This window comes from Pelodiscus sinensis, chromosome 21, assembly GCF_052426305.1.
Source record: "Pelodiscus sinensis isolate ZL-2025 chromosome 21, ASM5242630v1, whole genome shotgun sequence".
Taxonomy (NCBI): Eukaryota; Metazoa; Chordata; order Testudines; family Trionychidae; genus Pelodiscus; species Pelodiscus sinensis.
The window spans coordinates 3208287-3220706 of record NC_143072.1 but is presented as its reverse complement, the minus strand read 5'-3'; positions in this window follow the sequence as shown (position 1 = coordinate 3220706).

Genomic DNA, 12420 nt, shown 5'->3' with positions numbered 1-12420 from the left:
CGCTCTCACCTCAAAGAAGCTGATTTTGGAAGAATTCCACCATAAAGCATCTGAAAACTGCCCAAATCTTCCACTTGCTGAAAAACACCACCACAAGTTTTACCCCCCACCCTCAGATTCATCCCTGCACTAAGCACAAGCAAGAGAAAATTTGGCTCAAAAAGTAAAGAGGTAAAAGTGTTCAGAATGAAAGGTCATGTGTGCACAGCACAGCACTGAGCACAAATAACTACCAGGACACAGGACGGCTGATGAGCTACCATGGTGCCACATGGACCCTGCTACGATGTGAACGTGAGACTTTTATATTCAGGACATATGTGAAATAAACGCATTTATAAACCATCAGGCTTGCCCTCAGACTGAGGCAGTGGAGACTACTCTAGGAAGAGCACAGGAGTGTTTGTGTGTAGGGGCGGATGAGAGTGCCACGGGGCCCAGGGCAGTACCATGGGGCCCCGGGCAGTGAAATTTTGCGGGGCCCCGCCTTTGACACGGAGCATGCGCAGGGCCTCAGGAAGCGCGGGGCCCGGGGCAGCCACCCCGCTCGCCCTGCCCTAAATCCACCGCTGTTTGTGTGAACATGCACAGTTTTGTCACACACATTCACTAAGAGTTGGAAACAGAGTAAATAGCAGCCTAGTTGTGCTTACCTCAGTAAATCAGTACTCGGATGAGTCTCATAGACAAGGCTCGCCAAACCGCGGCGAGCCCCACTCGCCAGCCGCGCTGTCCGGCGATCTGCACATGTGCAGATCACCCGAACCCGGCTCTTCCGGGTTGTAATCTTCTTGCCACGGGCGAGTAGATTGCATTATTTGTCGAGACCTGCTCATAGAATTTAAGGTCAAAAGGGACCACCATGATCATCTAGTCTGACCTGCACATTGCAAACCGCAGGATACTACAGAAAAAGACAGGCAAAACAGTAGTAGTTTTCCATCTAAGGCTCTGTCTACACTAGGAAGGTTTGGTGACAAAAGCTCTGTCAACATGCAAAAGTCGGCAAAAGTGAAAACCAGTCAAACTGGTTTTTCTACCTCCCCTTGTTGACATTTCATGGCCACGTGGCTAGCTCTCCTGGTGACAGAACAAAGCATTGTGGGTAAGCATCCAACAGTGCAGTGTTGTGGGAAGGCAGAGCTGATCCCTGCACTTCTTGAGATTCTCTCCGACGTCTCCCACAGCCTCCTCAGCTGCGGGGAGTGTCGTCATGAGTATCTCTGGGTGCTCTCCATGCTGAGGAACGTGTTTCTAGCAGGGCAGGGCTGGAGCATTCCAATGATTTGCTCTTTTTTGTTTGTTCCTCAAATGGAGCAGCTTACTCAACTGTTGGATACTTCCTGGCGCTTTGAAAGGGGAGGGGCGCATGCCTGCAGGGCAGCAGAGATCCCAAAACACTGAGCAGAGCCATCAGGGCAGGCATTGTGGGATACTGGTGGAAGCCAGTTCTCTCAACAAAACAGAGTCCACACTGGCTCTTTGTCAACAATAAAGGGAGGGGAGAGACAAAAGTCTTTCACAGAGATGGAAGTTTTTTGTCGCCAAAACTTTTTTTTCCTGACAAAATTTGCATTGTAAGTGTGTATGCTTTCACTGTTTTGTCAACAAAAGGCAGTTTTTTATGACAAAACATGCCAGTTTAGACCAGGCTTAAGTCATTGTTTGAATCAGTTCCGCTTGGGTGACAGGGTTAAGACACAAACAGAATATGATTGGCCACTAGGGGTCTTTTAAAAAATGCCACGAGTGGAAGGATTAGCCTCAGTGTCCTAATCAAATTCCAGTAAAGGTAATTATGTAGCATTTACATTGCTCTTCTAGCTTCTGTTTGGTGCCATATTTTCCCCTCACCTTTTGTTCCAAATAGTTGAGCAATCTGGTGTTAAATAGCTACCATATTTTATCCGGTTAGTGCCTAACAGTGGAGGAAGTGACTGAGCATGTAGTAGAGAGTTTATTTGTCGGACTGTAGAGTTTATAGACAGTAACTCAGATCAGGGCCCCACTGTGCTAGATGCTGTACATTCATGTAGTAAGAGACACTGCCTCCCCTGAAAAGCTTATAGTTGGTAGAGATAGAAAAGAGTGTGAGGAGAAGGAGAAAACCAGACAAGGCTGACGGGGTTTTCAATTACAGTGTAGACATTCAGGCTCAGACTGGACCCTGAGCCTGAATGTCTACTCTGAAATTTTATAGTTCTTGTAAGGGAAGCAACAAACCAAGGCCTCAGTGTGTTCACACATTCCAGATCTTAAAGCAGACTCCTTTTCCTTCCCTTCTCTTCCTTCATCCAGGAGTCTATAACTCAGAATCAGGCTGGCTCTATTGAACTAAAACACTAACAAAGTCCAAACGACAATATAACAAAAGGTTTCACACTACACTCAGTATGAAAATAAATGTTTCAATTAATCTCCTCATAACTAAAATAGAAATCTGCACAAAGGATACCACAATCTATTCTCTCTATGTCAATTCAGGGAATATCTCCTTCCAAAAGGTCACATGCATATAAAAAAATATTTTTACTCACAAAATGTATAGATTTCAGTGTAGAGAATATAGTAATTGTTCACATATCAGTAAATCTAAGTGTGTCAATTGGGAAGAAGTTATTATAAGTAAAAATTATCAACCTTGCTGTGTTAGTGTTTTTAAGTAACAAGGACAAGACTTAATACAAGGTAGACTATTCTAATCATCTGGAGTTAGGATAGTAATTGTATAATTTAGAAGTAATTTAAAATCAGAATCAAATTGGGAATAATTTCTTACTTCATTTGGAAGTGCAATAGAACAAAACTCACCTCAAAGATAAAAAACAAAGAAAAACGAAAAAAGTTTCCAGAAGATAATTATCCTGTGTTAAATGGTTCCAGAACAAGAAACAGAAAGTGAGCTAAAAGGCTTTTTAAAACAATACTAGTCGTATATATTTTTACTAATTATGCTAAAGAAAAAAAAAAGTTTTCAAGGAAAGGCTAAAAACTCATGTAAAGGAACGTTGTGTAAAGCTTGAATGCCACCTACTGGATGGGCAGGAAACTTGCCAGAACATTTTTGACCTGTCCAGTTAATGAATGACTTCTCAAAAACAAAAGAGTCAATACAAATTACTAAATATGTTCTTTAGAGGTAGACCAAGCATCAGTCAAATGGGCAGATAATAAAATTAAAGGATTGTGAAGCAGCATCTACATTCAATAGATCTATGAGCAATCCAAAGGAGCTGGTCCAATCTGCAAAATAAATGTTTAATTTTCCCTAAAGTGCCTCTACACAGCACCGTAACTCAAAATAAGATACACAATTTGAGCTATGCAAATTACGTATCTTATTTTGATGCTATTTCAAAATAGCTTATTTCGTCATTTGGCGTTGTCTACACAGTGCCAAATTTTGAAATAAAGTGCTATTCCAAAACGTCCCTTACTCCTCATAGAATGAGGTTTACAGGGACTTTGGAATAGCGAGCCTATTATATATCAAAATAACGGGCTTGCTGTGAAGACACAGGATAGCTATTCCGGGATACTCCGGTATCCTGAAACAGTATTGCAGTATAGATGCAGCCCAAGAGAGTGATTTTCTTTGACTAAGGGTCCTTTATGAACAAGAATCTTCTGAATTCCAGAATCCCAATTGTAAGCATATTTGGGAAAGAGATGAGACAATAGCCTAAACCTCATCATGAAAAAAACAAAACAAAACCCAAAACTACATACTGAACAGGAAGAAGGGTAAGAGATTTCACCTTCTTAAAGGTACAGAACAATTCAGAAAAAAGTTAAGCCCATTGCTTCATATCCTACCGTCAGAGGTTAAGGGGAACAATTTTTCTCCCTCCTCCTTGTAATCTTTTAAGTACTTGAAAGCTGTTATGTCCCCTCAGTCTTCTCTCTTCCAGACTAAAGAAACCCAGTTCTTTCAATTCTTCCCTCATGGCTCATGTTTTCTAGGCCTTTAATCATTTTTGTTGCTCTTCTTTGGACCTTCTCCAATTTGTCCACATCTTTCCTGAAATGTAGCACCCAGAACTGGACACAGTACTCCAGCTGAGATCTAACCAGTTCAGACTGGAAGTGTCTTGCTTACAACACTGCTGTTAATACATCCCAGAAAGAGATTTGCTTTTTTGCCACAGTGTCACACTGTTGACCCATATTTAGCTTGTGGTCCCTTTCTGCAGTATTCCTTCCTAGACAGTCACTTCCCATTCTGCACATGTGAAACTGACTGTTCCTTCTTAAGTGGAGTATTTTGCATTTGTCCTTATTGAATTTCACCCTATTTACCTCCGACCATTTCTCTGGTTTGTCCAGATTATTCAACTATAATCCTATTCTCTAAAACACTTGCAACCCCTCCAGACTTGGTATCATCTTCAAACTTTATAAGTGTACTCTCTGTGCCATTGTCTAAATTGTTGATGAAGATATGGAACAGAACTGGTCCAAAAATTCATCCCTGCAGAGCCCCGCTTGTTATGTGCCCTTCCAGCATGACTGCAAACTGTTGATAACTGCTCTCTGGCAATGGTTATTCAAGCAGTTATGAACCCACTTTGTAGGAGCCCCATCTAGGTTGTATTTCCCCTAATTTCCTAATGAGAAGGTCATGTGAAACTGTATCACAAGTTTTACTAAAGTCGAGAGAAACCACTTCTACCTCTTACCCCTTATCCCCAAGGCTTGTTATCGTTATCAAAGAAAGCTATCAGGTTAGTTTGACATGATTTCTTCTTGACAAATCCCTGCTGACTGTTATTTATCACCTTATTATCTTCTTACAAATGGATTTCTTATTATTTTTTCCATTATTTATCATTCCAATTTCTTATCATATTTATTATTATTTTTTCCTGGTACAGAAGTTAAGATGACTGCTCTGTAGTTTCCTGGGTTGTCCTTATTTTCCTTTTTATAGATGAGCACTATATTTGCCCTTTTCCAGTCTTCTGCAATCTCTCCCAACTTCCATGACTTTTCACACATAATAGCTAATGGGTGATATATCTCCTCAATCAGCTCCTTGACTACTCTAGGAATAATTTCTTCAGGCCCTGGTGACTGGAAGGCATCTAACCTAAGTAATTTTTAACTTGTTCCTTTCTTATTGTAACTTCTAGATCTGCCTTGTTTTCACCAGCATTCTCTGGGTTACGTGTCCAATCACCACCAACCGTCTCGCTGAAAACTGAAAGAAGACATTAATCACCTCCGCCATTTCCCCATTTGCTAGGTTGACTAGGACAATATAATTGAAAAGTGGGCATGCACTATCAATGGAACAGATAGCTGTAATCCAACATATCTCCCAACAGCTTCCCGCAGGCAACCAATATCACCTCGGTCTTCTCACGTCTGAGTGTTGGCCATTTCTTATTAATGCCCAAATCTTAGCCAGACCCTAGGTGAGGCATTTCTGAGTGATAGGAGATAGTCTTGGGCGCAGTATGAGATCACTGAGAGCAGCACAGTCCGTACCTCCTCACTAACCCGCAACTGTAGGTGGCCCCGGACACACACAGACTAGGGACAAGGAGATACCGTGACAACAGCCAGATGGAAAGGACTCCCCCACCATCCCTCGGAGAAAGTTTAGCAAACAAGGAGCAGAGCTGCTCCCTGGCAGAACATTCTCACCGTCAAAGGAACTGGGCTTTTCACTTTTTTTATTCCTTTTCTGTTATTTCAGTGATGCCTTCAAAGCTCGACAGCCTTCCTTGGTATGATTTTATGCCAGTCTGCGGTCATTGATTTTTTTTTTTCTCCCCACCCCTAAGTTTTAAAGGAGGGAAAAACATTTTTTTGACAACAGATACAAAGTATCTTTTGGAAACTCCACCAACCTTTTTTGTGCACCCGCATAATCTAAACCCCCAGCACAGCGCTGGGAATAGAGGCTGAGAGGCCACAATCGCTGCTGCAGGACCAGTTCTGAGTGCTACAAAGCAAGTCCTGGTTTTAAAATGTGCCAGGCCCTGGGAACACATGTGGGGGATGCTCTTTATAAATACATTTTCAAACAGTTTATAAAGGGTTAAAAGATTAGCTATTTTAAGCATGTTATAGACTTAAGTAACATATTATAGACTATTACAGGCACATCAGTAGAAGGCGTGATAGACTGCCAGTCCAACAGGTCAGTAGCCTGAAGGGTTGCCAGATGGTTTAATCAAAAATACTGAATCCCACCCACCCACCCACCCCGCAACAAAAATAAAACACTGGTGAAAAAATTCTTTTGAAAAAAAAAAGGGGGGGGAGACCAAAGTTGTTGAGAAAAAAAAAAAGGAGCACGACAGCAGTTATTAAGCAAAAAAAAAATTAAAAATAAAAAAATAAAAAATCAGCATGGCCCCTTTAAGAAAAAGCTTTTTTGCTGGCAGCCATTTTGTTTTTCTGCTCCAGCCACAAGACAAGCCCCTGCGGAAACAGGTGGGGGAGGCATCTGGGGCACCCGGTGGGGGGTTTCCAGGGGCTGGGCCCAGTTGCTGAGTGTGTCGTAGGGTTACCAGGTGTCCGGTATTTTCACCTCCTGGCAGGGAAAAAAAATCAGAAAATACCGGACTGTCCAGGTCAATACCGGACACCTGGCAACCCTAGTAGCCTGCTCATAATCTGTAACAGTTAGCCATTGAGTAAAGTGTCACGAGAATCACAGATCCGATGATGCATACCCAAGGGGGGAAGGACAGAACCAGGTGGACAGTTTTAGCAAATAAAGGATATTTATTTATGATGAATTTATAGTATTTATTCTAAGATTTTTAATAGACCGTGTTAATAATGAATTTACAGTATTTATTATATTTATTCTACGATTTCTAATTAAATGTGTCAGAGATATAAGGATGGGAATGGCAAGAGGAATGGTTTCTATTCTAACAATATCCAGCTACACTAATTAAATAAGAGTAATAACTACAAACTCTATGTACTACCCCAAACAACTACAACACTAAGCTTATACAACAAAGAAAATCCAATCATACATACCAACTTACACAGCACACGGAACATTTCAAAGATATCGGTTCGGTTTCGAAGGCCTTGGTTACGCCCGAGAGTTGGGGGAGGTGGCTGGTCGGTTGATCAGGCCGGCAGCGCTTTGGAGTATACGGGAAGGCACACGCACGGTGGCACATGTGTTGCGAAGACCTCCTCGAGCGAACTGTGCGATGGGTATTTATCCCCAAATCTTCACATCACTTTCCCGCGCTTGCATTTTACCATATATGGCCCAATGGTCACCAAGTGGGGGGTCTGTGTCCCAGGGGTTGGGCCGAAACTGAGCAGGTTTCATGAGGCCAGGTAAGCCCCGCAGTTCTCACGCCAAGGTGACGGGTGGTAGAGTCTGAGGCTATTTTCCCCTTTTCACACCTTCCCTTTTTCTAAAGGCAATGGTATGCAGGAAGGGTGTGGCCAGTTTCGCCCAAGGAGTACTGCAGCCCACTATAGCAAGAGCGGCCTGGCCAAACTTTTTTTACTGGGGGAGCAGTCTTTTTTCTAACATAAAGCTTTATAATTTTGTCCTCATGCTTTAATATAAAATATGACTGGTTATTTTAATTTATTGCCATTTCTGGCCCAGTTTATTTTGAATCCAGATACCCCCCTGCGAACAAAGCAATTTTCAGGAAGGTCCCTTCTGGACTTTAAAAACTTAATCATGTCCCGTTAATACAGGATTGTTCAAGGACAGTGTGGTGGTCTCATTGCAATAATGCTCAGCTGAAATAAATACACACCACAGCTACCACCAACAATAGGGACAAAAGATCTTGATTTCCCAGAAGGAAGAACTGCCTCCTGTAGACTAGTATTTTTAGATTTCTAAAGAAAAGATGGATGGTCCAAGAGAATATGTCCCTCACCAAGATTTTGCTTAAACCAGGGCTCTTATATAATCTGGTATAAACAGACACACACACACATACACACAAAGGGTATGTCTACACTACAGTTTTGTTGGGAAAACGACTGTTTTTCCGACAAAACTAGAATTACGTCCACACTGCAATCGCGTTCTTTCGAAAGTAAATCAAAAGAACAGAAGGGTTTCCCGACAGCGGTACTCCTCTTTCTACGAGGAAGAAACCTTTTTCCGCAAGAGCTCTTTCAGAAAAAGGTGTGTGTGGACGGGGAGGAGGGTTTTCTTTCAAAAGAAGAGGCCTCCAGGAAATAACACAGGTCTCCTGGTGGACACTCCATCCAAAGTAATCACAATTCTGCAGTTCCTGTCTCCCGGCACCTCTGAAAGCTGCAGACACCCTGGACAAGCCTTGTGACAGGAAGCCGGCCTTGGAGCAGCACCCTGACCACCTGGCTCTCCCTGCCACAGGCCTGCTCTCTGATGGCAAAGACACAAGACTCCCAAGACCTCCTTGACCCTCACAGGGAGCAGCCCCAGCGGTTCCAGGACCCACCTAGGGGGACCAAGAGGCGATTACCCTCCTAGTCCGGAGCAGAGATCCTGTCCCTCCTTGAGCTGTTGGGTGAGGAGGAGACATTTCAGGATCTCCACTCCAAGCGCTGCAACGCGGACATCTTTGAGCACATGGCCAAATCCCTACCGCAGCGCGGACACCCACCTTAGAACAGGTCCAGAGTAAGGTCAAAAAGTTCCGTCAGGGATACGTCAGGGCCAGAGAGCGCAGCTCGCCCTCAGGGGCAGGACCCCACACCTGCCTTTACTATGATGAGCAGCACCAGATCCTGAGAGATGGGGAATTCATTTCCCCACCCATCGTGGTGGACTCCAGCCCTGAGACCTGCCTGTCATCACCCGGCCGCAGGTCACGGAGGAGGAAAAGGAGGAGACGGACACCGTCACCCTGTCCCTGGATCTGGTACCTGTCAGCCAACACGTCTCCCAGGCCTAGTCTGACACCAGGGAGGGATCTTCAGGTGAGTGCTCTCAGTTTGTCACACACACAGGGCGGGGGAGGTGGGTGCACAGGGGGCAGATTGTGAGTGTTGCCTGGGCTGGACATGATGCTGCAGTCCGTGCATGTGAAACCACATGAAGCGTTAGTGTGCGTCGCGCAGACTCAGCAGGCAGCCCTGAGGACAGGGGGGATCCTGCTGCCAGGCTCAGGGGAGACCATGCATGCCCTCCCCAAGCCCCCCTTCCCTTTCAGCACTTGCCATGGCTGGAAGCAGGCTGGCCACAAAGGCGCATGCTTGACCACAGACACCCTGAGGAGAGCCGCACACAGCACATGGACATGCCTGCACCTGCGAGGCACCACCCACTGCCGCAGGTGTGTGTGCAGACCCCAGGGAGGGCCAGGTTGCTCCCGGCTCCTCTGCCGCCCATGAGGGGATCCCACTGTGGCCGCACACTTCCCTTGTCTGCTTGTCCATGGGCTGGGGAGGGGGACAGTGGGAAGCAGGCAACGTAGTCCCCTGGACACCTCGGGGCCTCTGTGAGGCAGGGCCTGCTGTGCAGGCCACACATGGCCTTGCTCCTGGAACGTCCCCTCCTGTGGCCCGAGGACTGTTGGTCGCTGCTCACAGAGGAGGACACGGCCTCAGGGACCGTGGGCATGGTTGACCAACCAGCTCTCCGTCTTTGTGTTCTCCACAGCCAGATCAATCGGGACCGAGGGGCGACTCACACCACCCGCGCCAGCCGCCAGAGCCCAGGGGACCCGAAAGCGCACCAGGGTCCAGGTTATGAGCCCCCTTCCCTTCCCCAGCTTTTTTTAATGAAAGATCAATACAGACTTTGTTTTGTTGGAAACCAAACAGGTGTTTTTATTGAGCGGTCAGGGAAGGGGCGAAGGGAGGGGTTGTGGGGGGAAGGGATTGGGCAGCAAACCAGAGGACCCTGTTGGGGAGGCCCTGGGGAGAGTTACTGGAGTCCTTGAGAGAACCTCTCCCTCGGCTGTCCAGGGGGGTCTCCCTTTAAGCGCGTGTCTCTGCAACGCTCCGGTGCCAGCACTCGGAAGCAACTGGTGAGCTAAAGCTCTGGCTGAAGTGGTTCTAGGTGGCCCTTTATGCGAGAGAGCGTCCAATCCGTCTGGACGCTCTCTTTCGAAAAGCAGATCGCGTTTTCGATGCGCTTTTGTGCGTGGACACTCTCTTTTGAAAGACGTTTTTCCAGAAGATCTCTTCCAAAAAAAACCCTCTTTCGAAACACACCTGCAGTCTAGACGTAGCCAAAGAGGAATACACCCAGCATTATGCAACAATAACGCTACAGAATTCTGACGGTTGAGACACCAAACCTAGTATTCCAGAGAACCCTACAGAGAACATTCACCTGCCTGCATCTTACAATGTGTTATATCGGTGGGATGTTACTATGCTGCAAGAACACAATCAAAAGGGGGATGAGGAGACATAAAATACTCTAGCTGTGAATATTCTGTTTGATTGAGTGGCCGACAGCTGCACGGAGGGTGAGGGGAGAGAAAGCAAGCTATTCCCAAGTTATAGCTTCCACTAGAAGAGCTGTGCCCGCAGTTTTTCCATGCATTACAGTAACACCAGCTCAGAACCAAGTCGTGCTGTACAACGTCTTCTGCGGTCACTTGACAGTCCCTCCCCCAAGGATTCTGGACACTGGAGTGGCACCAGATTGGTTTTATTGTCCTAGATTTTACATGGCAAAAATTACAGAGTAATACTCTGTATCTGCAGTCGCACGTTTCCCCCAAGAATGTCCAAGTGCTTTGCCAACACCAGTAACACCCTCACAGGATTAATATCTCTTCCCTCCACGCACATAGGATCACACCCTCCACCACCGTAAGTATTAGGGCCAACCTGGGAGACTTGTGCTGATTTCAACCACTGGTGGCTGAAGTTTGGGCAAACGTTCAATGCAGGCAAGGCACTGTACACTCATTTCCCAATAGGGTGAATCAGGGCACCAAGAGGTTATGAAACTCAGTCCATATCACAAGAGTGCCCTCTACTCCAGTGTTTCCCAACCTTATTTTATAAAGTACCCCTTTTAAAAAAAATTATAAGTACCCCCATTACCTACAGCTTTCAGACACACACAAAAGATTTTCTACCATTGCAAGGTATTTGTTTAAACAACTTAATCATAGCCAGGCGGGTGATGGAATTTCGGGGTGTTAAAAGTACAAAAATAATAAAGTGCTGTAAAACCTAAAACAAAAATTCAGTTTTCTCCAAATTTCAGTTGTGTTGACATCCTCCCCCCCAGACTTCTCTCGCGTACCCTAAGGGTACTCGTACCACTGGTTGAGAAACACTGCTCTACTCTACAGCTACTGCCACATTGCAGACCCTGTTACAAGACAGTTATCCCCCACATCAATATAGACAGGTAGTACTGAAAAGACTAGAGGTCCCAGCTGACATTAGGGCCTTCCCCATGCTAGGTGCTGTACAAACACATTAAGAGTGTCCCAAACACATTCTAAAGCTCTGGGCATATCCAATGCTTTAGCTCAGGCCAAGGATGTTGGTAAGTCACAATGGATCTGTGTTGTCACGGGGTCCCCCAGACCCAGCTGTAGTTGTGATGGAGACAAGGATACACTGAATCAGGGGAAGTTTCAGAAATAGGAAGCAAGAGTCCTGTTGCTTTAACCACTAGGCTACAGCCCCTTAAATACCAGATCAGATGCACAAGAGAAACTGTGTTGCAGTGAAGAAATTCACGCTGGGGGAAAGTAGTCAGGGTCAGAGTTGGGGGTGAGGAGGTTCTTGGGGTGGGGAGCAGCCAAGAGTCAGGGTTTGAGGTGGAGGGGCTCGGGCCTGGGGGTTGCAGGGCTCAGGGCAGAGGGCTGAGTGTGTGTGTAGGGTAGGTGGGGGATTAGGGTGCCATTTCAGGAGACTGGGGGGGGGGCTGCAGCTGCACATACCAGCTGCTGGTGCCCTTCTGTTCCTTCCCCTGATTGTCAGGGAGCAAGGAGAAAGTGCAGCGCTTGTGTGAATTACTCTCCTACCCCTCCCCTCAGTAGCCAGGAGCGAGAAGAAAGCAGGCAAGCTGTGCACTTGCCCCTTGCTCCCTGACAGCGGAATTGGAAGAAGAGCACCAGTCTCCAGAAAGTGCGGCTGCAGCCCCCCACCCTCTCTAAAGAGTGTCCTGGGGATGGAGGCTTGGGACTGGGGCAGCCCCAGACTGCTTAATGTGGCAACCTGCAGGGAAACCCCAGGAGTCAGGCTGGGAGCAGCCACGCCTCCTTCTGCAACCGAGTGGCCCAGCTGGCCAGCTCCTTCTGGCTGGATCAGCACATCTGGGGGCACTGGCTTACTTTCACCTCGGTATGCAACAGTCTCAGGAGGACTGGAAGGATTCGATTTTAATCAGTAAATGCCAATTTTACTGTACACACACAAACCAAACAAAATAAATTGCATCCATGATAGTCAAAATGCACTAAGAAGCAAAGTAAGAAAAATGCTGCTTGAGGATACATGAGGGTT